Source organism: Bison bison, unplaced genomic scaffold, assembly GCF_000754665.1.
Source record: "Bison bison bison isolate TAMUID 2011002044 unplaced genomic scaffold, Bison_UMD1.0 scf7180017864519, whole genome shotgun sequence".
In the NCBI taxonomy this organism is placed as follows: Eukaryota; Metazoa; Chordata; class Mammalia; order Artiodactyla; family Bovidae; genus Bison; species Bison bison.
In genome coordinates, this window is record NW_011495072.1 from 12,942,003 (window position 1) to 12,966,477 (window position 24,475).

General features: G+C 38.3%; 1 protein-coding gene across 2 annotated transcripts in view; it reads left to right on the forward strand.

Moving 5' to 3' along the window:
- Nucleotides 1-24,475, forward strand: part of VAV3 (vav 3 guanine nucleotide exchange factor) — a 436,414-nt gene that overhangs the window by 297,388 nt on the left and 114,551 nt on the right. The gene's annotated exons all lie outside the window — the stretch shown is intronic.

The window sequence follows — 24,475 nt, forward strand, 5'->3', positions numbered from 1 at the left end:
CACATGCTCCCCATCCTGAACCCTCCTCCCTCCCAACCTCCCCATACCATCCCCCTGGGCCTTCCCAGCGCACCAGCCCCAAGCATCCAGCATCCAGATTGTAATGGCTTTCAGGAAAGAGATATTAAAAGCAGTTGTGAGGGAGGAGGCTGCAGAGTGTGTGATCAGCTTGTGCGTAATTCTCAGATAGGCTGGTATCAAGTTGAAGTTTCAAATATCATCAGCTTTCTGATTTAACCAGTGTAGGATCTGTGTTCTTGTGGTCAGTGTTTTCATCTGGAGGGTATCTGCTTCCTGTAAAAACAATTTAGGAATGTGTGTCAGGCCTTTTTCTGTATCTTTCAGAGAACTTTGAGTTCAGTAATTCTGTCACGTGGCAGATTTATAGTCCACATTGTTAGCAGTTCCCCAACCCAACAGTTATTCTTTGTTTCTGGGCCTTCACATTTCCTACTCATTAACTCTTGAGTCAGCCTTTGAGATTCAGAGGAGGCCTGGGAAACTAAAGCAAAAGCCTTTTACGTCAAAGGATAAGGACACAGGGGCTTGCTTGTAGTTTTAGGAGATGCTTAATAGGTATTTGTTAAATGAATTAATGAATGACTATATACTTCTTCTGCATGCACCAACTCCATTGTTTTTTAAATTCCTCCTGCCCACCAAAATTTCCTAATACCTCTTTACTCTTTCTTTATTCCTGTACTTCCTGTTCTCCTCTATACCATGACAATAAGAATCTGTTTCCTTTCTTATTGGCGTGTTCACATTAAAAAATTTTTGTATGAATGGAATTATACAGTATGTACTCTGTTTTGTCTCATTTCTGTCACTTAGACTGATTAATTTGGAGTTCATCTGTATTTTAATCACAAGTTTATTCCTTCGTGTTCCATGTGTATTGATATAACACAATGTGTTTATTGCGTTTATCCATTCTCCTATTGATGACAGTTGGGTTGCTCTCAGTTTTTCATTCTTACAAATAAAATTGCTATGAACATGTTAAAAAAAAAATCCTCCTGCTGATAAATTGGACCAGTATCCCAAAGAATATGGAATAGTCCAGTAAGAGGAAGCATAGTCTTGAGCCACATTGCCTAGGGTGGGGACCAAGCTTAGCTGTTTACTTGCTGTTGATGTTTGGCAATTTGGTTCTTCTCTGTGCTGTATTTTACTGATTTGTAAAAGGAGATTAATAATAGTACCTACTTACAAAGTTGTGAGCTTTACATTGTAATAAAATATTGTGTACATTCTACTGTATACGTGAAAAGTATTGTTAAAAGATGAGTTTGTGTTAGAGTGTATTATTTAACATTGAACATTTTGTCATGTGTAGGAGAATCAAAAGTATTTGCCAGTTATTTCTTTATAAAGAAATCCAGAATTTTATGTTGAATCCTCAGTGAAGCTAGAAGTTACATTATCACAGTCATTTTCAGATTTGCTATCATTGCCTACTTATCTGATGGCTTCCATGATATTTTGCTTATCTGTAATAAGAGACAGTGGTAGTTGAGACACTGATGGTGAATTATAGTAGTGTTTGTGATTGTAATAAACAAAGAAGAACTCACTAGGTTAAAGGTGTATATTATGGTACTGTGCTCAGTCATGTAGCTTTGTGACTTTTTGGACTGTAACCCACCAGGGTCCTCTGTCCATAGGATTTTTCAGCAAGAATACCAAAATGGGTTGCCGTTTCCTCCTCCAGGGGGTCTTCCCGACCCAGGAATGGAACTCATGTCTCCTGCATTGGCAGGCAGGTCTTTACCTGCTGAGGTGGAGTTCTGTTCAAACGATGAAAGATGTGAGATACAGATTTGCATTGTGTCTTTTTTGCACATTTAAAATATTCACTTTTTATTATTATAGTTAATTTTACAGGTAGTATTTACAAATATGGCTTTGCAGTTTAGTTTACTTTTTCTTATCTTCTATTATGTGCTAAGAAATTTTATCAATTTATGGTCTTGACTGCGTTTATTAGTAGTAATGCAATAGATGCAGATTCTGGTAGTTCTTTGGTTTTTTAAATATAGCAGAGTATTTTCATCAGATTGTACTTTTCTTCCTGAGACAGATGTTGGTTTCAGGAAAATAGCACTTGTAAGAGACAGATCAATTATTTCAGGAACACGGAGGTGCTAGGCTTTTTCAAGAACATGAGATCATAAATCTCAAGAAAATCTGAGCACTAGTGTAATATTTTTCACCTAAAGTGGCACCCAAGGTCATAGTTACCAATTAAATTTTAATACTGAGCTTTAAATTTTCCTTTTGAGTATAGAAGATAAAAATTTTAGTTCGCATGTGGTAACTCTGTATACCAGGACATGTGTTCCTTTAGTCAACTCCATGGTTTTAGACTATTGAAAAATTATCTCATATTTGTGGAACTCATAGCATCTTATATTTAAGTGCACAGTCACTAGCTTTTTAAAAAGTCAGTCCTTTGTTCTTTGTCACACTGCCTAAAGATTAGAGGGAGATGGGAAATGTTTCAGTTCAGTTCAGTCACTCAGTTGTGTCCGACTCTTTGCGACCCCAAGGACTGCAGCACACCAGGCTTCCCTGTCCATCACCAACCCCAGGAGCCTACTCAAACTCATGTCCATTGCATCAGTGATGCCATCCAACCATCTCATCTTCTGTCATCCCTTTCTTCTCCTGCCTTCAATCTTTCCCAGTATCAGGGTCTTTTCCAATGAGTCAGTTCTTCACATCAGGTGGCCACAGTATTGGAGTTTCAGCTTCAGCATCAGTCCTTCCAATGAATATTCATGACTGAGTTCCTTTAGGATTGATTGATTGGATCTCCTTGCAGTCCAAGGGTCTCTCAAGAGTCTTCTCCAACACAATAGTTCAAAAGCATCAGTTCTTCAGCACTCAGCATCTTCACAGTCCAACTCTCACATCCATACATGACTACTGGAATAACCATAGCTTTGTTTTGGAGTAACATTTTCCTTCTGATCTTAAGTTACTTATGTGATTTGTGATAGCTTTGAGTAGTTAATGAATAGAGTTCTTTTGGAGAACTCTTGCATCTCATGCATTCATTGTTAACCTCTTAATTACAAAGAGGAAAAAACGGCTTAGAAACATTGTCTTTTTTCATTCACTGAAGAGATGTTTTACTGCTTCTGAGCAGACATCTTCAAAGATGGTCATTTTCTCTTACAGGTGGATAAGACTGATAAATAATGCCATTCCAATTTGTTCCTGTATGAAGAAAGGGATTCAAGAAATCTTTTTTATATTACCAACTTTGTGTCTTATACAACAATAAACACCAGCCATATCATTGATTATAAAACACGGCCCCTCCCACAATTTATATTCTGCCTAAGGAAGGAATAGATACAGGCACAAAGTCTTGATTGCATAAATGCATGCAGATGAGAGTGTGTATATATATATATATATATACACACACTATTTTAATATCTTTTTTATACTCTGATTCATTACGGTATGGCATAGTGTCATAAAAACAATTAGGAAATAGTCTGGTAAACATATAAAAAGATCTAATTATATCATCGGTGCCAGAAAGCAATAAGAACTGGAGAAGAAAGGAGAAAATATAGGTTAAGATTGCTTTTGAGCTGAGTTGGCTATATGTTTTCATTTATATAAAATTTTTTTCATGCTGTTTTTTTGCACTGAATTACAATTTAATACATTTTCTGTTAATGTTTTAATTTCAAAGTATTGGTAAACTCATTCCAAGTCTAAACATAATTGTTGATTTCCTTTAGGTTTGCTTTTAAACATGATGCCAGTTTCTCAATAGAGAAATTTTATCTTCTTAATTACCAAATAGAAAACACTGATGAGAAAAATAGCAACCCAGGATTTTTTTTTTGAAGTACTGATCTAAAAATGCATTTTCCTTTTTTTTTGGAAGGAGACAAATATATACTGTTAAAGGTTTTAAGTGAAATTTTGTGTATGTGTGCTTAGTTGCTCAGTCGTGTCCGGCTCTTTCCAATCCCATGGACTGCAGCCTGCCAGGCTCCTCTGTCCATGGGAATTCTCCAGGAAAGAATACTAGAGTGCGTTGCCATGCCCTCCTCCAGGGGATCTTCCAACCCAGGGATCAAACCCAGGTCTCCTGCTTTGCAGGCAACTTTACCAATTGAACCACCAGGGAAGCATTTGTCTACAGTAAATAAATAATAAAATGTCTGTAGATTACTATAGTTCCATAATAATCAGTCATACCCACTTCTGTCTTTTCTGTCACCTCTAAAAAGAATTTCTCATCAAACATAAATCCTCATCTAAATATTGGGAGCATAATTGTAAATGTGTAAAAATATATTTCACATTGAAAGAATGAACTTGGGGAAAAACTGGGACAATAGGACCCAGTGACTAAGATTCACTGCAGAGAAATGAGAAATCCAAATTGTGCATGAGTGCTGGGGAGCCTGCTCTGGTTTTTAAATAGCTGGTGTTCTCATGCTTCTGTTAAACCACAGACAATAAGACTAGTTTTGCACAAGGCATTTGATCCCCATGTAGTTATTTTCGGGACTGCCTTTCTTTTTCCCTTTACCATGATGATGTTTTTCTAAAACGTATATTACAGTTCCTTCTTCATATCTTTTTTTGGTTTGGGGAGGACTTATTTTTCCCTTTGGAAGCTCATTCCAAACTCACAAAGGGTCATGATTGCTATTATCTGGCAGGTTTGCCCACACCTTTGGGCAAAGCAAAAGCCCAGTCATTTCCATGGCTCAGGTACCTCCAGCGAAGGAAAAAAGGGCAAAGGGAATGTTTGAATATTTTTACAGGGCACTTTAGGTGGGTAATACAGCATTAGTTATGTGATTATTGAAATTACAAAACATTTGGAGTGGTATATATAGAACCTACTTCTGGATCATTTATGCACTTTCTAACTCATAATTTCTATCATGACAGTAGTTAAAGTGAAGTTGCTCAGTCATGTGCGACTCCTTGCAATCCCATGGACTGTAGGCTACCAGGTTCTTCTATCCGTGGAATTTTCCAGGCAAGAGTACTGGAGTGGGTTGCCATTTCCTTCTCCAGGGGATTGTCCTGACCCAGGGAATGAACCCAGGTCTCCCGCATTGCAGGCAGACGCTTCATTGTCTGAACCACCAGGGAAGCTCTATGACAGTAGTTACGTCCTAGAAAATAAAGTGTGTATCTATTACGTATTTAGAAAAATATTCTGAAAAGGAAGTGTTGAACCTGGTGATCTGCTTTTTAACATTTATCATTAAGAAATCATTCTTTACTTAGAAGACCAGGTATGGCCTGAACTTTTTTGGTAAACCTGTGGCCCTTGTAATCAAATACTATCCCATTTCAGAACCAAAAGAACATGCCATGTAATGCTAAGTAGGCAAAGAAACGTCACAAATTTCTTATGAACCAACAACTTCTGAGAACCAGGTAATCTTGTTCCAGAACTTTAGTCTGAAGTAAGGTAAATGAAGGGAAGCAGTTGAGTCAAAAGTATTGGCTTCAAACAGTAATATTTGATACAAGTAATATCTGCCTGATACAAGGAAAGAGGACATTGATAAAGGAATCCTTAGTATCATAATCATTTATAATCTTGTAGTCCTTCTAAACACAAATAATGAGAAAGGTTATCACATTAATTAGAACACTGGAATGCAATTTGTGGAATCTCTGTCAAAATGACTCATATTGGCAGCTATTTACCTTTTTGTGTATTCCAATCAAGTCAATTTTTAAATTTTTTAATTTGAATGAAAAGAAAAGCTTATGTTAGTTTAAAAAAAATTTTTTTTACAGATACCTTTTCTTTTGAGATTCATTTTTTTCTGCAGCAATATTGGAAATGTATGGAAGTTTTCCTGTCTTTGAGGACCTTGGAGTTTTGTTGAAGAGATAGGCCAAACATATAGCTGTCGAACAGGAATATTATGTGGTGTATGAGAACCCACCAAAGTGGATGTAGCTGGTTATGAATGGTTTCATTGACCAGAATGGCAAGATAGGGGAGACACATTGTGGAATAAAGAAGGGCACAAGACAAGGAGACAGATAACTGACAAGTACATCAATCAAAGTGCATTTATATAGAACTACAGATATTTAAATAAAGCTATCAGTCTCTTAGTAGGTTTGATATTCTCAAATGCTGACGTCAATGCTGTATCACCCAGTATGCTCATTTGTCAAGTGGAATAAACTCATTGTAGACTATAGACATAATAAGATGGTTCTACTTATAATTTTTCCACTTTACAACAGTGATGTGAAACCGTCATGCATTCAGTAGAAACCATACTTCCAATGTTGAATTTTGTTCTTTACCCAGCTAGTGAGGTGTGCCATGATACTCTCGTTGATGCTGGGCAGAGGCAGTGAGCTCAACTTCCAGACAGCCACATGATCACAGACTGAACAACTGAGACACTTACACTATTCTGTTTCACTTTCAGTCTAGTAGTCAATGAATTACATGAGATGTTCAACACGTTATTGTGAAATAGGTTTTGTGTTAGATGATTTTGCCAAACTACAGGCTAATATAAATATTCTGAGCACATTTAAGGTAGGCTAGACTAACCTATGATGTTCAATAGCTTAGGTGTATTAAATGCATTTTCAACTTATGATGTTTTCGGCTTACAATGGGTTTATCAGGATGTGAGCCCTTCATAAGAGAAGGAGCTATAGTTTAAGGGACAAAAGAGAATAGAGGATTTACTGACTTCAGTAACTAAAGTTGAGTGTGTTTGGCTTCAGGTAGAGTTAGATCCAGGGGCTCAAATGATATCGTCAAGTTTCATTTCTCCTTGTGTCTGTTTTCCTTTTTTCTCTGTTGATTTTCTGTTGTCAGGCACCTCAGGCAGGCTTGTCTCATTTGGAAGCAAAGTTGGCCACTAGCAACTCTTCGTTCCCCACAGCTAGTAATCCCAGAAAAAATGGAATACCTTTCCCTCAATAAATCCAACAAAATTCCCAAGGAGTCTGACTGGCCTGGCCCAGATCTCTGCTCATCTCTGAGGCCATGGCTGCAGCCAGGGTACCTGTGATGAGCCACCAGGTGTCTGTGTGCACCTCCAGCCTGGGGAGAGAGGCTGACTCAGTCTGTTCACTTGAATTTGTTTTCAGTAAGAAAAAACAGCTATGCTTACAAAAGAATGGGGACAGGAAAGTGAGAAGCTTTGTTTGAGCTGATTATAATGTACGTCTGTTACTGTGTCTGTTATTGTGAATTTCAGACATTTTCCTCATTGGGCATATTGTGGCTGGGTTTTCCACCTATCCTGCGTTGGCCTTTTTCCATCTGTAGCCTCTTCTATTTGACTGATTTTTATCAATAGTATCAGACAAAATAAACCCTGAGGAATGTACCTAAAATGCAAACTGGAGATTCTTGAAAAAGCCTCATTTCTAGGGGAATAGCTCAGTGATAGAGCTCATTCTTAGCATGCGTGAGGCCCTGGGTTCAACCCCCAGTACTTCCATCTTCATATTGGGCTTCCCTGTAGCTCAGACAGTAAAGAATCTGCCTGCAATGGAGGAGACCTGGGTTCAATTCCTGGGTCAGGAAGATCCCCTGGAGAAGGGAATGACAACCTGCTCTAGTATTCTTGCCTGGAGAATCCCATGGACAGAGGAGCCTGGTGGGCTACAGTCCATGGGGGTTGCAAAGAGTCAGACACAACCAAGTGACTTAACCACTACTACTCATAGCTTTAGTTTACAAGGTAACAAAAGTGTTCTTGCATCACAGTATCTTCTTCTAACCCTGACTTTACATCTAAAATATTGAGGTGATATTCTCTTTTAGATAGAGCTACTCTGTTTCCATAAGGAGATAATCCTTTGTTCCACTATTACCTACGTACATGTTAATGTAGATTGGCCCATCAAATTATAGAGAACTAAAGAAACAAGATCTTACATGGCATGTTCTGTGGAGGCAGGTGAGAGGAAAGGTGCTCTTCACCCTGGAGGGTCAGGATGAGAGTGCTAGAGAGCCAGAGAATGCCATCCTTCAGTCATTAAGTTTAGGCCCTAACCTGGCTCTCTGGGAATAAAGGGTCATGGGGAAGGAAGGAGAAGGAAGACTCTTCTAGTTTTGTCTATACAGTCATGTCCCTTGGTATCCACAGGGGATTGGTTCTGGGATCCTCCACAGATAACTAAAATCTGTGTATGCTCAAGTCCCTTATGGAAAATGGCGCAGCACAGTCGGGCCACCCTGTCTGTGGGTTCCGCATCCACAGATGGGGAGGCTGACTGTATTGGGTACTTTACTCGCATGAGCACTTCTAATCTGCAGAGATAGCCCTGGGCCACCGTGTAGTCTGAGCACTCTGCAGAGGCGTAGATGTGGGTTTGTGTCCTGTCCCTCCACTTACTAGTTGTATACTCTTGGACCCATAAACCTGTTTTATCATCTCTAAAATGTGGGGTAATAGTAACAAGTCCTTCTGCTGTCACTGTAAAGATTAAATGAGATAATAGGTAAGGCATTTATCAGTAAGAGTTAGCACACAGTAAGCGCTCTGTAAGTGATAGTGGTGGTGGTACTTGTTACTAATACTTAAACACGCCATCTTCACTTGGGCTTCTGTAATCAGTAGTATTGATTTTCTATTGCTGTGTAACAAGTTACCATACAAATAGCACATGTTTATTTAATTCCACACTTTCTATGGGTCAGAAGTCTGGGCATGTTTTTTTTTTTTTAACTGGGTCCTCTGCTTCAGAGTTTCTCATAAGACCTCACTCAGGATGTTAGCTAAGGCAATATCTCATCTGAAGGCTCAAGTCAGTCCCAGCTTCCTTATGTACTTCTTGGCAGGATTCAGGTCCTTATGGGCTCTAGAACTGACACCTTCAGCCCCCAGCTTGCTGTTGGCCAGAGACTGTCCTCAGTTCTTAGCCCACAGGCCTCCCCAGTATGGCTGCTTGTTTCCTCAAAGTGTGTAAGCCAATAAGGTGATGGAGTCTTCGAGAAGGATGGAAAATTAAGTCTTCTATGACATGATCGTGGAAATAACATCCCATCACCTTTCTGTCAGCCAGAAGAGGTCTCAGGTCTTGCCTACTGTCAGGGGAGGGTATTAAACAAGCATGTGAATACGAAGAGGCAAGAATTGTTGGGATTCATCTTGGAGTCTGTCTGTTTGTTACAAATTCTAGGAAGGAGATACTGTTCGTTAACGGTGGAGGGAACCAAAGCTCTGAAAGGTTAAGTAATTTACCCAAGGTCACACAGCACCTGGCTGGTACCAAGACATAATTGAAGTTTGGATCCAGAGACCTCATTCTTCTAGAGATCTTCTGGGTACCCTGTTTGTGCCAACCTTTGGACAGAGAAAAGCTTATTTCCTTAAGTTTAGCCATGTAGTTCAGTGCAAATTAGCAGTGTGATCTGGTCTGTTTTGCAGAGTTCATTAGTGGCTGCTGTTACAAAGCAGATTTATGGGTGATTTTATTTTCTGCATTGTTAATTTTGAAAATGTTAATCTGAAATTGCTACAGTATTTCAATTAATTTGGACGATTAAAACTTAGCACCAGAAGAATCCTTAGCAGAAGATAAGGCAGATAATTAGCGATTCTGAAACAAACAACTGTGGACACTGGCACTGAAACATGCTGGGTGGATGACACCCAGCAGAATTCACTCTGCTTAACAGGTTTGAAATGGAAAGAATGATTTCTGGCAGTCTAAATATTAAACTTGAATGCAACTGATTTTTTTTAAGACAGCCATTTTAAGGAGTTAACTGTTTAACTTGATGTGTGATTTTTGTAATAGCATGCAATTCTGAAAAACTGCATTCACATTATTTTGGAATGTTGTCTTTTGTATAACTGTAGTAGTGACAAATCATATTTTCATGTCATGATATTTCCTACTTTTTATATTGATTTGATGATTTTTAAATTTAAAGGTGAAGTAGCACATGCTTGTTTTGTTCGTTTGATGGCACTGAAACTTAGGTAAATCAGAGTTCTAACCCTTATACACTGTTGTTAGGAATGTAAATTGCTGCAACCACTATGGGGAACAGTATGGAGGTGCCCTAAAAACTAAAAAGAGAACTACCATAGGATCCAGCAGTCCCAGGCCTTAGCATATATCTGGAAAACAAAAGCACTAATTTGAAAAGGTACATGCACCCCAATGTTCACAGAAGCACTATTTACAATAGCCAGACTATCGAATCAACTCAAGTGCTTGTCAACTGATGAATGGAAAAGGAAGCAGTGATATTAATACGGGCTTCCCCGGAGGCTCAGATGGTAAAGAATCAGCCTGCAGCATACAAATGAATATTACTTGGCCTTAAAAAAGAATGAAATTCTGCCACTTGCAGCAATGTGGATGGATCTAGAGAATATTATGCTTAGTGAGATAAGTCAGGCAAAGGCAAACGCTGTATGATATCACTGACATGTGGAATCTAAAATATAAATGGATGTATACACAAACCAGAGTAGACTCACAGATACAGTGGTTACCAAAGGTGATAAGGAAGGGGAGGTGGACAAATTAGGGGTATGGGATTTAGAAATACAAACTACTATATATAAAATAGGTAAGCAACAAGGATATACTATGTAGCATAGGGAGTTATAGCCATTATTTTATAGCAATTTTAATGAAGTGTAACCTGTAAAAATGCTCAATCACAGTGATATACAACTGAAATGAATATGTTAATGTAAAGGAACTACTCTTCAGTTGAAAGAGTTTTACACTTTGAAAACTTTATTTTTAAAAAATTCAGAAAACATAAGGAGGCATACAAGAGCTTCCTGGACAAATTGCCTGTAATCCCCTCACTTAGGTAATGACCCTTCACACTTTTGTTTCGTTATACACTTTTTCTAATACTGGTTTTCTTTATGTGTAGCCATGTTTATAAAATGTCTGTATTTTCAACTTAGTGTCCTGCTTTTATCACTTGACTTTGTTTCATGAGCATATTTGTTTATTCATTTGTTTGTTCAACCATTTGACAAGTATACAGGCTTTGTGTGAAGTTTACAAGGATGAACAGGATGTATTTCCCCACATACAAAACACCGTGTCATAGAGCAAAGATAATAGGTATGATTTGAGATCAGGGGCTATGCTTAAAGGGACACATACCTTAGATACGTGAACATCAGGAAGTGAGTAGCTGGGGGGACTGAGTAGGGGGTGGCGACAGAACATGAATGGAGACAAAAGGGTTGCTCCAGCAAAGGTCATATTTATCCAATTTTTTCTGATTTATTATTTCTTCCTGTATAAAGTTTTAAATTTTCATGTGATCATAGTTACTGATATTTTATTTATGGTTTTTTTTGTTGTTGTTGTTGCTTTTATGCTTAGAAAATTCTCCCATTCTGAATTTTGTTAAATATTTACTTCATCTTATTGTTTAATTTATGTAACAGTATTTAACTTATATTTATTTAAGTAATGAAAATTCTGTGTGGAGTTTCAAGACATACATTAAAATATTTTTAAGGATTTACAGTACAATATTTTACAAAACTTAAATTTACCTTTTTTATATGTTGTCAAACAACCATATTGCATTGTTTACTTTTTATACATATATTTTGCTCAGATCCTGTTATATTGTACAAAGTTTGTCATAGTATATACTATGTATATGTAATAAGGGAATAATATTTTGAAGATATATAGGTATTTACTATTGAGATAATCTAGGCTTTTTTGTTGGATTACAGACTAGGATTGCCTCTCCTAAACTTTCTTTAGAGGTAGAAGGAAAAAATATTTCATGGCTATTGAGTTCAGAGTCTCTCCCACCTTCCATTGATCTCTTTTCTCCTTGTAAATATATCCTCCTTAATTTTGCAGTTTTTCTCATCTTAATTTACACAGTGGCTTCTGGGGCTAAGCCTAATAAACCTATTATTTTAAAAGATCTTTAGTTTTAATAATTTATCATCAAAGTAAGAAAAATTCACTTCTGCTTAATTTGAAAAATGTCATAGATATATCCTCATTTCCAAAGCAATGTAGAAATTCTTTGTTTTAGAGAATTTAGGAAGTTTTATATGTTGCCATGAAAAATTAGGTGTTTAATAAATAGCCTGTCTTGGGGGGCCCAATTGTAAGCAAGTAGAATAATGACTTCAATTTCCTACCTGGCATGTTGCTTCTAATGATCTGTTCAGGAAACATGCCTGTGGATGTCCAGATACCAGAAGTTTTGCTCGTAACTTCTTAATAGTTCAAATGGCCCATAGGAATCATTTGATGCCTTTATTCAGGCAGAACTTTACTTCTTGGGACTAAGAATTCTTCCTTCACTTGATTTAGAGCACATAGTAAGGATTAAATAGATGAATAATGAAAGTATTCATGTGTTTCCCCAATTCACCTACTATCGTATTGCTAATATTATAACTGTTAATTCCCAGAAGAAGAAGCTCACCATTTAAAAACTATATTGCCATGCTTTAGGGATCTCATATTTTGAAGTTTTGAATCTCCCATTTAAATTCAAACAGTATTCAAGAACAGAATCTGGCCAATGGTTTTGAAAAAACAAAATGGCAATACCTTCTTGGAATCTCAGACTGTTCAAAGATTTTTTTTTCCTAGCAAAACAGGAAGAAATTGGAAAAAAGCATATGGACTCAGGTTGAACATATGATGTATTTTCAACTTGAATCCGCACTTTACTCATATTTGTAGTGTGCCTTAAAATTAATTTTGGTAAAGCGTTTAGATTTGAGAGAGAAGAAAATCCCTGTCTGGGACTAAGTCAACATTTGTGGCATCTCATTAATCACTGCCTTATGTAACCAGTTTTCCCACCTAAAGAGAAACTACTGGGATAAGAAAAGTTTATAATATTAATGCCAAGTACAGATCTTGCTTCTCCAAAACAGAGTTCATTAATCATCATTGAAGCACAAGAACAAACATACTTCATGTCTCTTGCCAATTTTTTCAATAACATTTCTGAAAGGCAAAAAAATTCCTCTATTTTTCAGTCTTCATTTTTAAAAGGTTTTAATTTGGCTATTATTTAATTTGTGATAATGTTATGTAAATTTAATGTGCTTTGAGGATGCCCATGCATAGTATATAGCAGTGAAGTATATTGACTGAATCTAGGGTTCTGAATCAGAGACGTCTGGATACAGATTCCTGGCTCTGTTACTTCCTGCCTATGTGGTCATAACATGCAAAGCACTTCAGTCACAGTGCTTGGCACAGGTAACTAGCCAATAACCACAGTGACAGAAATTCTATCACTGGTAAGAAGCAGTATGACCTTGAAGTTTGAAAAGATGGATTTCAATCCAGGCTTTGGTGGAAATCTTTGGTGGGCAAGAGAATAACCTCAGTTTTTTCATCTGTAAAATGGGGGTAGAGATAGTTGTCTTATATACATCACAGGATTATCAATTGCCACAAATGAGATAATGCCTTAAGATAGAAAATTGAACTTAATCATAGTATGCAAACTTGTTTAATAAAACAAAAAATAAGTGCCAAATAATGAAATCTTCATTATTTGGCCATATATTTCAGTCTATCAGTGTTAGGATCATATAGCTGATTAGTAGTTTTGATGGAATTTTGGGGTCAGCCATGTAGTTATTTCGGGCTTCACTGGTAGCTCAGATGGTAAAGCGTCTGCCTGCAATGTGAGAGATCAGGTTCAATCCCTGGGTCGGGAAGATCTCCTGGAGAAGGAAGTGGCAACCCACTCCAGTACTCTTGCCTGGAAAATCCCGTGGACCAAGGAGCCTGGTAGGCTACAGTCCATGGGGTCACAAAGAGTCGGACATGACTGAGCAACTTCACTTCACTTCTTCATGTAGTTATTTCATCCTCTATGCAATTTTAAAATCACCATTTACTGGAAATTTTACTGTTCTTTCTTTGTTAGTATGTCTTTACATATTTATTTTTTCCAGTCTCTTAATTTTAAAAATTATTTATAATTAAGAAAAATTGAGTACAGTATACTTAGCTAGTAGATGAAAATGATGACAATCTTTTTTTAAAAAATAAAGGAATAATACAAACCACATGTGAGAAGAGAAACACACTAATTCAAACAATCATAAATAGAAAAAAAAATCTTACATGGAAGAAAAAGTGGCTCCTGTCTACTTTCATTTACAGCCCCTTGGCTACCAAGTGTCAGGGGATAGAAATGGATGGATGCTGAAGTTTTCAGATACTTCAGAAAACAAGTTGTTTCCTTACTTGTCTCTGTCAGAAGACTTGCCCTTTCTTGTTCATTTCTATGGCCTCTGCTATTAGAAGCATTGTTAAAAGCTGAAAGACAAGGCATTCTAAAGTTACGGTTGAAGATGCAGCCGTGAGACTTTGGAAAGCCCCAGGAGAGAGGCAAGCGTCGTGTCCAGCAGCAATAGCAGAGCTATTTTAATTTGGCTGTTATTTAATTTGTGATAATATTATGTAAATGTAAAAGAGCAGATAGCTCTTTTTGTCCCCATAAAACAGTCAAGGATCAAGAAGTAATCATATGGACACGTAGTAAGGCTTAGTTCATCTTTTGAAATTAAAGTAGTTTGGAAAGAAGAGGTTGAGCAGAGTAGAATAGCAGGAGTTTTTTGTAAGGTGAAGTAGAATTAAGTTATAGGCAAGAATTTTTCTGTCTTCAGTTTTAAAGAGCACCAGGTTCACTCTTCTTTTTTTCCCTGTGTTCTTCTTGACCTTCTTATCAGCTCTTGACTTTTCTCCCTGGGAGATCTTCTCTGCATAGTCAGCACTGACTCCTGCAGAAATCCTGAATGCCACACCCTTATTACAAAAGAGTTGAAGAGAATTCAAACAAACATTTTGCAATAAGGAGCTTGGGAACTAACTGTTACAGGATGCTTCCAGAATAAGGCACTGCCAGCTAAAAGCCGAAAATTCTGTTTCCTGTGTAGCATGCCCAATTGTAGGCTTTACTTAAAAATATAAAAGTTAATATTAAACCTTAGAAATTCCTACAGAACCACCTACCTTCCTTTGCGAGTAAATTTTTTCTAGAACAGTTACTTTTCTCTTGTCCGATCTGCACAAATGTAGATTCCAGGACCTTGCTTCCAGTGTTTCCTGCTCTTAATACAAAGAGGGAAAATTTGCTGATACATGTCATTGTACATCATAACTTTAATTCTTAACATATACGATACATACTTTCACCATGGGGTGGATGTTAGTGATATTTATTCATGTGCTAGAATTTTGTATATCTTGTCTTACAACAAAACCTGTAAGGTAGATTTTATGCCCATTTTACAGATGAGGAAGCTGCCCTGAGAGTTTAAGGCATGGTTTCAAGTTTATACAAATTAAAAATAAAGATTAAAGCTGAGTTTTCAGTCACTGTTTTATAAAAATGTTACATATGTTCTTTCATAACCAGTAAAACTATTAAATATTTTTAAATATTAGGATTCTTGTTGTGGGAAGCAGGGGGTGGTATGGGGGAGACATTGAGTACACTTTTTTTTTTCAAGGAGACTTATGTTGTAGCCAGGATGGCCTCAGCCATGGATCATACCCAGCTCTCAGGGGAAGGAAGTAGGCTGAGAGCAGAATCGTGGTCAGAATGAAGGATATGCATTCTGAGTAGCTAATTTCAAGAGGAAGGAGGAGTTTGACCTTGATATGAGGGCTTCCGGGTAAGGGGAGTTTTGCTGGTGCATGGATGAAGTTTGGGTCCTAGATGAAAGAGGACCACCAGCTGGGTGAGGATGAGCAAGGCAGGGAGGCACAGGGATGGCCCCTCAGGTCTCTGCCAACCTAAGGTCACCACATTTCTAGGCAGGGAAGAGAGCTCACTCCCTACAGCCTTCTAGAGCTTTCATTACTGTGTCTTTGCTTTGATTTTAATAGGATTAGATAATAAAATCAGAGCAAAATGTCAGGAAATGACCCCAAACAAATATAATAAATGCTGCTTCTGTTTATTCTCTATACATACTGCCTTTTCCCTTAATATCTTCATTAGTTTTTGTGTAGAAAATAGGATTTGGGTATTTTAAATAATTTATAGAAGTTGATTATGTTTTCCCATCTTGTGCTTTATTGTTTGTCATGTCTGTGTGTGTGTTTAATCCTAAACTCTCATCGGTCAAGGGTCTCACTCTTCAATTATGGTAATATTACTTGTAATAATTCTGTTTACACTATTTTGTGCAGATATTGCATCGCATTTCCCAGGCAAATACGGAGACCTTGTTGGATGATATTTCCCATGTGGTTGCTCCATCACAGACATGCTCTTAAGTGCAGTGTGTGGGAGGCCAGACAGTATAAGTGGTTAAGAAATTAGGCTTGGTTGTTGGCGTTACCCTGGGCTCAGGGCTTAGCTCCGCCACTTAGCAGTGCACCTTTGGGACGCCGCTCAACCTCCTTTGCCTCATTCTGTCTTCTGTCAAGCAGGGGTGGTACTGGTATCCACCTTCCTGAATTACTATATGTGGATTCACTGTGAGGAGGGATGCGTAGAGCATTAGCCCCGTGTCAGATTCTTTGTGTGCAGTGGATAAATCATCACCATTGTCTTCACCACTGTCTTCAGGATGCAGATCTGGGCAGGTGGGGAAGGCGAGCTGAGGCCTGCAGAGGCAGGGCCCAGGCTTCAGACTCCTGAGGCCGGTGTCGATGCTGTGGTCTTGTTTGTTCTGCTTTTAAGAATCCAGTCCCATGAGAGCAGAGGCGCAGTACATGCTGCCTGCTCCCACGTGTCTGGTTTATAATGTTTTGGGGGAAATTAATGGTACACAGAACAGAGCTAGTCTACCTGGGTTTTGATGCAGAATCCACTATGTATCAGCTCTGTGACCTTGCTCAAGTCACTTAACCCCTCTGTGCCTTCACTTTCTCTTCTTTAAAATGAGGATCATAATAAGACTCACTTCTTTGGATTATCCTTAGACGTAAATGAGTTAATATGTATTAAGCTCTTAGGGCCTAACACATGATAAGTACTATGTATTATTTTTAAAAGTAAGAGATTCTTCAGTTACCAGGAGATAATGGTAGAAGTGTATCATATGTAGAGTTAATTATAATATTTAAAAGGCTGTAGATTAATATTTAAACAGAGCTGACAGTACCAGGCAGGTAGTGCAGCATTTTCAGGATAAGAAGCTGGGGACAGTCAACTATCTTAGAGGACGCTGAGTGCTCTTCTGTGTCTCCAGAAAGACATTCATGTTAAGGTAGCTGGTGGAAACTCTAGTCCATAAATTTAGGAGTGTAAGAGATGACACCATTAAAATTTTTTTTTAAATAGGCTTAATTCCAACCTTAAGCCCTTATTTGTCTTCTTGATGTTTGAAGACTGTCTATTCCTGATCTAGCGGGTGTCTGAGGCTTAGGGCCAACCTTTGTAGGCGTGCATGCAGCTTTCTTTCTCCCTGGAGAAGCCACAGGGCAGTTAGCATTTCCTGGGTGCTCTGGAATCCACACACATTCGTCCCTATTTCCATCTGGGGAACTTCCTCCTTTCTCTCTTGGTGTTCTCAAAAGCTGACCCTTCCTTCTCCTCCCCTCTAGAACACACCTGGCATCATCTCTTCAGTAACAGGTTTTACACAGAGCTGGGAGAATCAGTGATTTCTGAAAGCCTTTGCTTTCTACCCTGCAGTGCTCACTAAGGCAAGAAAACGAGGATTGCATCCTCCTTCTGGATCAGGTCAGGACACTGGGATCTCAGAGGTGAACTGAAAGACACGGGCCTGCGCTCAGCAGGGATGGCCAGGTGCAGGCAGGGGATAGGAGATGGGCTTGGCTCCCACCATCATCCTGTGGTGTGACTGGAGAAGCACCGATTTGTAGAAGGTCTGTTTGTGGATTATGGTTCTCAGGGTATGTGCCTTGTCTCCCCTGCTAGACGGAATAGTTCTTTCCCGCGAGTACCTGGTCTTTATCTTTCCAGCTCCCAAGGAATTTTAGTGCAGGACCCCTTGCACAGATGTGTTTAGCTATGATGCCCCAAGGAGGTTGGTGCTGTGGGAATGGTCCCCCTAGAGGTGGGGGGAGTTATTTTATCACTGACTTTGCTTAGAATTACTGGCTCGTGGTGATAAGAAAAATTAAGCAGACTTTTAGTCAGTTTATTTTTATTACAGTTTTAAAATTCTCCTTAGACAATGCTCCTCCCCACCCTGCCCCTTATTAGGTGACCTGGTGTGAAATATTCTCAACCTCCCAACTTTCCTTCAACCTTCCTCAGATACACCCCCACAGGTATTTTGTAAATCATTAATCAGTTTATTCGGAGAAGGCAATGGCAATCCACTCCAGTGTTCTTGCCTGGAGAGTCCCAGGGACGGAGGAGCCTGGTGGGCTGCTGTCTATGGGGTAGCACAGAGTGAGACACGACTGAAGTGACTTAGCAGCAGCAGCAGCAATCAGTTTATTAACTACTATAATAGTCTCTTAGCTGCTTCTCTTGCTTTTAATCCTAACTTCCTTTATTGCCTCCTCCATACTATCAGAAAAATGATTAACCTAGAGGAGAGCATGGCCCCCTGCTTTAGCTGTTCAGCGCATCCTCAGAACCAGCCTACAAGACACTATGTACAAGCCTCCCAAGGCCTGCTTTCTACTGAGCTCATTCCTTCTCCTCTTCTCTTTGGCAGTAGCAAGAGATCTATGTGGTCATTTTCTACATGCACAGAATTCTTTCTTGCCTCTGTACCTTGGCTCCTGCTCTTGCTTCTGGCCAAAATAACCTTACCCCTCTTCTCTGTCTGGTTCAGTCTTATTCATCTTTATTTCATTTATCTACCTAAACTCAATCCAAGAAGCTCCTCTAGCAGTATCTTACAGCTGATGTGCTCTGTGGGTTCCTCCCCCATGACGATCCTGACACAGTACTTTTAAAGTTTCTGGAAATTATCTGGGTACATGTCTACTTTCTAAAATTTTCATAAGTGCCCTAATTCATACCTATTACTAGATAACTTCATCTTTTTCATACTTATACCCATAGTATCTGGAACATAGTTGATGTTCAGTAAAACTATGTTGAACTGAATTGTATGCTCAACTTTATGAAAGTGTACACTGATTTCTGGTGTGCAAATTCTCTAACCTCTTTGGCAAAGTGGTGTATGTTCTTTCTTTAACACTGATGTGCACTTTGGAAATTACAAACATGGTTTGTCATTGAGGCCAGCAGTCCTATTTTTATTAAATGTTTAGTTTTCAGATTAGTGTATGTAAATATTAAAAAGTATTATATTGAATATTAGTGAGTCTACACTAGCTGTAATATTTTTTCCAGACCAGAAGAACAGAGAATAAAAGATTCTAAACCCATAGCAATATATTGATGGAACATAGGCTTGTATATAAAGTGATATTTTGATAAGTTTTACAAGAGTCTTCAAGTGAAATCATTTGTTTCTAATATCAACCACTCAGAGCCAAATTGAAACAATAGGAGTTTCATTTAGGGTCCATAATAGCTAGATAGAATATCACTGTAACATTATTTGCTGGAATTATAGTAGGGAATTTGCTGGTACAGAAAGGCAAGACAATCCAATTTTTCAGCAGAGATAAAATCCTAGTAAACTCTTCATTCTGCAAATTGGCATTTTTTTGAAACTCTGACTACTTTATTGGCAATTATCTTGAATCAAGTTGCATGTAGTTTTGCCTCTCACATTCTTCTAAGTTTAATAAGTCTGGTGAAAGAGGAATTTATACAATTGTGTTTTTTTCCCACTATGTGTATGCTCATTCCAAATGTGCCTAAAGTTCAAAACCTAGAGAAAAGTTTAAGCTTAACCTGTAGAGGTTACAGAAAAAAAAAATTCCAAAGATATTTTCAAAACCTCTCTAATGGAATATTATATATATTTATTTTGTTAGGAATTTTATCTCCCAGAAATATTTGATTTAGGACAATGCATTTCCCAACCTTGCTTTTCATTACAAAAGCCTCTTTGTAACTCCAATTCACACAAGACTAGTCAACAATATAAAAGTTCATATATTAAAATGCTATTTGAATATACATAAATGGAAAGTATATTTTAAAGTCATTGAGTGAACTTTGCATTAGGTAATTACTGCCTCCCCAGAGGCTTCCCCTGACTCCTGACTGACTGGGCTGCAGTAACACACGTCCTGATTATAAATGCATTCCCTGGTTTATACACCAGTTACCACAGATCTCATTAAAACATGAATTCCTAGGCATATTTAAAATATGATCAGGTTCATAAAGAACAGTGATTGCAAACCCAGGGAAGCTTTAGGAAGACAAACCACCGTCAGCAGATAGGAGCAGATGTGTAGGACATTGCTGCAAATACTGGGCATCTCATTCCATGCTGGGGAATTCCTGCTTTGTGGCTGACATCCATCTCATTCTCCAAGTGCTTTTTAACTGCCAGAATTTTAAACAGGGGTTGGATAGAGTTAGAAACACTTAGCTTCATGTCTTTGCCCATTACTTTCATGACTAATATGTCTTTTCTACCCACTGGACTCACAGAGAATATGCTTCTGTTAGCATTTTTCTCTAAAGCACAGTAGATTGTGGAGTTTTCATTTGATTAGTAAATGTTCTTGCTAAAACCTAGTCACATAACCTGTCAGTCTGGTTGGATTGGGGATATAAGAAACTTGAGGACCAGCGGCCTTGAATAAAATCCATTCAACTCTCAGTGCTTTGAATGAAGTAGGAGACAGAACTAGTGGGTCTCCATTCATAGCATTGATCATTTGAAGAACAGCAGCCTTTAGACTCTAGAGATGCTCTGTGTAGGTCTAAGATAACTGATGCCCCACTGACCTTGTCTTCCCTACATCAGGCAGATGCTTTTTTCCCCTACAGAAATTCTTTAAGGAAAAATCCAAACCAAGTAGAGTGAAAATTGAGAAGGTATGCTCCTGTACCTGATTTCTGAGCTTCTCTAATATTTCGGCCTTAGCTGTAACCTTTTTTTAAAAAAACACTGTGTCATATTCTTAAATACAATTTTAATTGGAGAAAGGGTACAGATGCATTTGTATTGATAATGCTGTGGGCATATAACTTCGTTGACAGTCTCATTTTACAAAGGGGATTCAATTTTGGGGAAAAAAAGCAGTTTTTTTTTTTAATGGCACAATCACTTTAAACACAGTGCTCTGGTTTTAAAATTTCAGATCTGTCCCAAGTGGCGCTAGTGGTAAAGAATCTGCCTGCCAGTGCAAGAGACATAAGAGATGTGGGTTCAATTCCTGGGTCAGGAAGATTCCCAGGAGAAGGAAATGGCTCGCCACTCTAGTATTTTTGCTATCTATGTCTAGCTCCCCGACAGAGGAGCCTGGTCGGGGGCTACAGTATCTGAGGTCACAAAGAGTTGGACACGACTGAGCGTCTGAGCACACACCATGTAAGCAGTTAGTCACACTGTGAGTTATAATTTCACTTGCTCTCAGAGCTGTTTAATTTTTTGCTTACAAACACATAATGACTGGAAAAATCTAAACAATTATGTGTCATTTAGGAGAAAGAAGTATTTCTCCCAATCAGTCTCGGGTCCAGTTTTATTTTTCTTGGTGGATCCAGTTGGAGAAACAGGGTGTTGCTGAGTCCCAGAGTATATTAGATATAGACTAGAACTCCAGGTTTATGATCTTTGTTCTGTATTCTCAGAGTCTCAAAGTCCTGACTCAGTTGAAATAGAGAATTTGGCAGCACACATCGTACATACTAAATGGTCCTATGTTGCTATTTCTACAAGCAGAATTAGTCAAGTACCTTTTGAAACTTTTATTAAAAGTATTCTTAATTTTTTTCTCTAATGGTGAACATTTACACAGCCTTTCATTTATTCAACAGACAGTTGTTGAGAGACTATTGAGCACCAATCCCCACACTAAGGACAGACAACTTAATAATTCATGGTCCCAGATCTTGTGAAGTTTATATTCCACTGCATGCTCAGTCGTGTCTGACTCTTTGCGACCCCATGGACTGTAGCCTGCCAGTCTCCTCTGTCCACGGGATTCACCAGGCAAGAATACTGGAGTGGGTTGCCATTTCCTTCTCCAGGGGATCTTCCCAACCCAAGAATCAAACCTGTGTCCCCTGCCTCTCCTGCATTGGCAGGTGGATCCTTACCACTGAGCCACCTGGTTATTACATATATTCCACTGGTGATGAAACAAAATAATAATATGAAGTTTACAGTCAATGCAATCATTTCTGTAACAGTAATTTAAAACGTTGTGGAATCACAGTGAAACAGAGGGGAGCATCTAATTGCCAGCAGTGGGGGTTGGGGGAGGGCTAGGAAGGCATCCTGGAGCTGGTACCCACAGGGATCAGAGTGATCACAGAAGTATTAGCATTGACCTCATTGTGACAGTGCCTGATCCACTTGTCTGAGGAAAGTTGTGTGTATTTTGGATGTGTCAGTGGGAACACAAGTGTGGCACGGCATTGGTACACTTCTTATAAGAGCCTAGTGATGAAGGGAGCTCCAAGCCCCCCGTTCCTCAGAGTCTTGCAGGTCCTGGCATGGGAAAGTGTCTTCCCAGGGCATCTCAGGAGAGCTTTTTCTAAGTACAAATGTGCCCTCTGCCTGCCAAACCTGTGCTGAGAGGGTGCTAACCATGAGTCACATTGTGGATACAGTATTGACTAGTGATGGCCCTGGAGGCTGGCAATTGGATCAGCGGAGTAGGAGGGAGCTGGGCTGGGCCTGGGTTTATGGTCACCACAAGGATTTTGGGTCTTTATTTCTCAGGCAACTTGTGTGTCATGGAAGGATTTCATTAACAACAAGAGAACTTAAAAAAAAATTTATACAAGAAACAGATGTTAACTATAGAAAATTTATATAAGCAGTAAGTTCTCAAATTTGTCTAATCCAAATATAAATATTATTGACATTGTGGTATGTGTCTTTGTTGACTTTTTTACTGTTCTTCTCTATACTGTTTTTCTTTTTTTTTCTGTCAAAGAAATGAGTTCTACTATGACACTGCTGTTTGCAACCTGCTGTGTTTTCAACACATATTTGAACATGATTCAATACCATTAGGCAGTTATCTGTAATATTATTTTAAAATTTAAGCTTGCTATTCAATTATATGGATGTACCCTAAATTTAATTTAACCAATTCCCTATTGCTATTCATTTAGATTGTTTCCAGTTTTTTCATATCATTAAGTGTACTGGAATGAATGTTTGAAAGATAATGCTAATTATGTTTTAGAAATGAACTTTAAATTGTTATTTAAAATTCTATAAATTTTTATAATTTTAATAAGAGCACTTTTAAAAGTCCCATTTCTTATATAAAACATTTCATCTGCATCACATTACATAAACTTCAGTCCTGCTGACAAGCTCTCATAATAATGGGGACTTTTTTCCTATCAAAAGTTCCTGCTCTAAACCCTGATGAGATAATGCCCTCTTCTCTTTTCCAACAGCCTTTGCAATTTTTCTAGCAGAAAACTCAAAATGTCTCATAACTGTATAATTATCTTTTTCCCTGTTAGATTCCAAGTTTTATAGGGGAAGGACATTCCCCTCTTATTTATTACTCCCATTCTAAACATGAAGTAAGCATTTGGAATTTTTTTTAAATGAATAAATACAAGGATAAATGGATACCTTAGGAAAAGATGAACAAACGGAAACCGAAAGCCAAAGTACCGACAAATAAATTACCTCCTGAGGTCTGCTTCACTTTACAGTCACAGTGAGTGATGTGTTTCATAAAGGGGTAAGTGGATGTAAAGTGAGAGTCGCCGTGTGTTAGAGAGGGAAGCTGTAAAGTCAGGTCACTGTGGTGACCTGATGTATATTTCTGTCTTTCTGTGAAGAGAAAGATGGATGTCTACAAAAACTGGCACATGCATTATTTCCTTTTCTAGTTACCTTGTTTTAAAGCCAAGGGAGATTAACCTCAACATGCCTTTGTATTCACTGGAGATAATTAACATGAAAATAACAATTATACAACAGCCCAGCAAAAAGAAATCTTTAAGTTTAGCAACTTGAAACTGAGGTTCACCATCAATGCTGTTATTCAAAGAATAATAGCTGCATGAAAGAGGCCTTCAAGGAAAGGAATTACCCCTTTCTAAGCATTGCAGAGTTTTCAACATGCTATAGCCTGAAATTAAAGAGAGAAAAAACACAGGGAGATAAAACATGGAGTGGGGAAAGAAGTGAGTAAATTAAAGATGAATCAGATAATCTGTGGGAATACTTTTCAGATGCCAAGGAATTTTAATTCAGTTGGAGAGCTTTCTCTCATATGTGGTGGCATTTTAGAAGCTTTCCTTTGTATAGAGGTAAAGAAGAGAGGATAAATGTTTGCCCTTTTAAATTTGTTTTTCTGGATATTTGTCAATTAAGCTTGTGAAGATGGGCCATAGGAAAGGTCTGGTTCAGACCTTCCCCCCCCCCCCCCCCCCCCATTGGAGGCTTCATTTCCTAGTCAAAATATTTTACAGAAA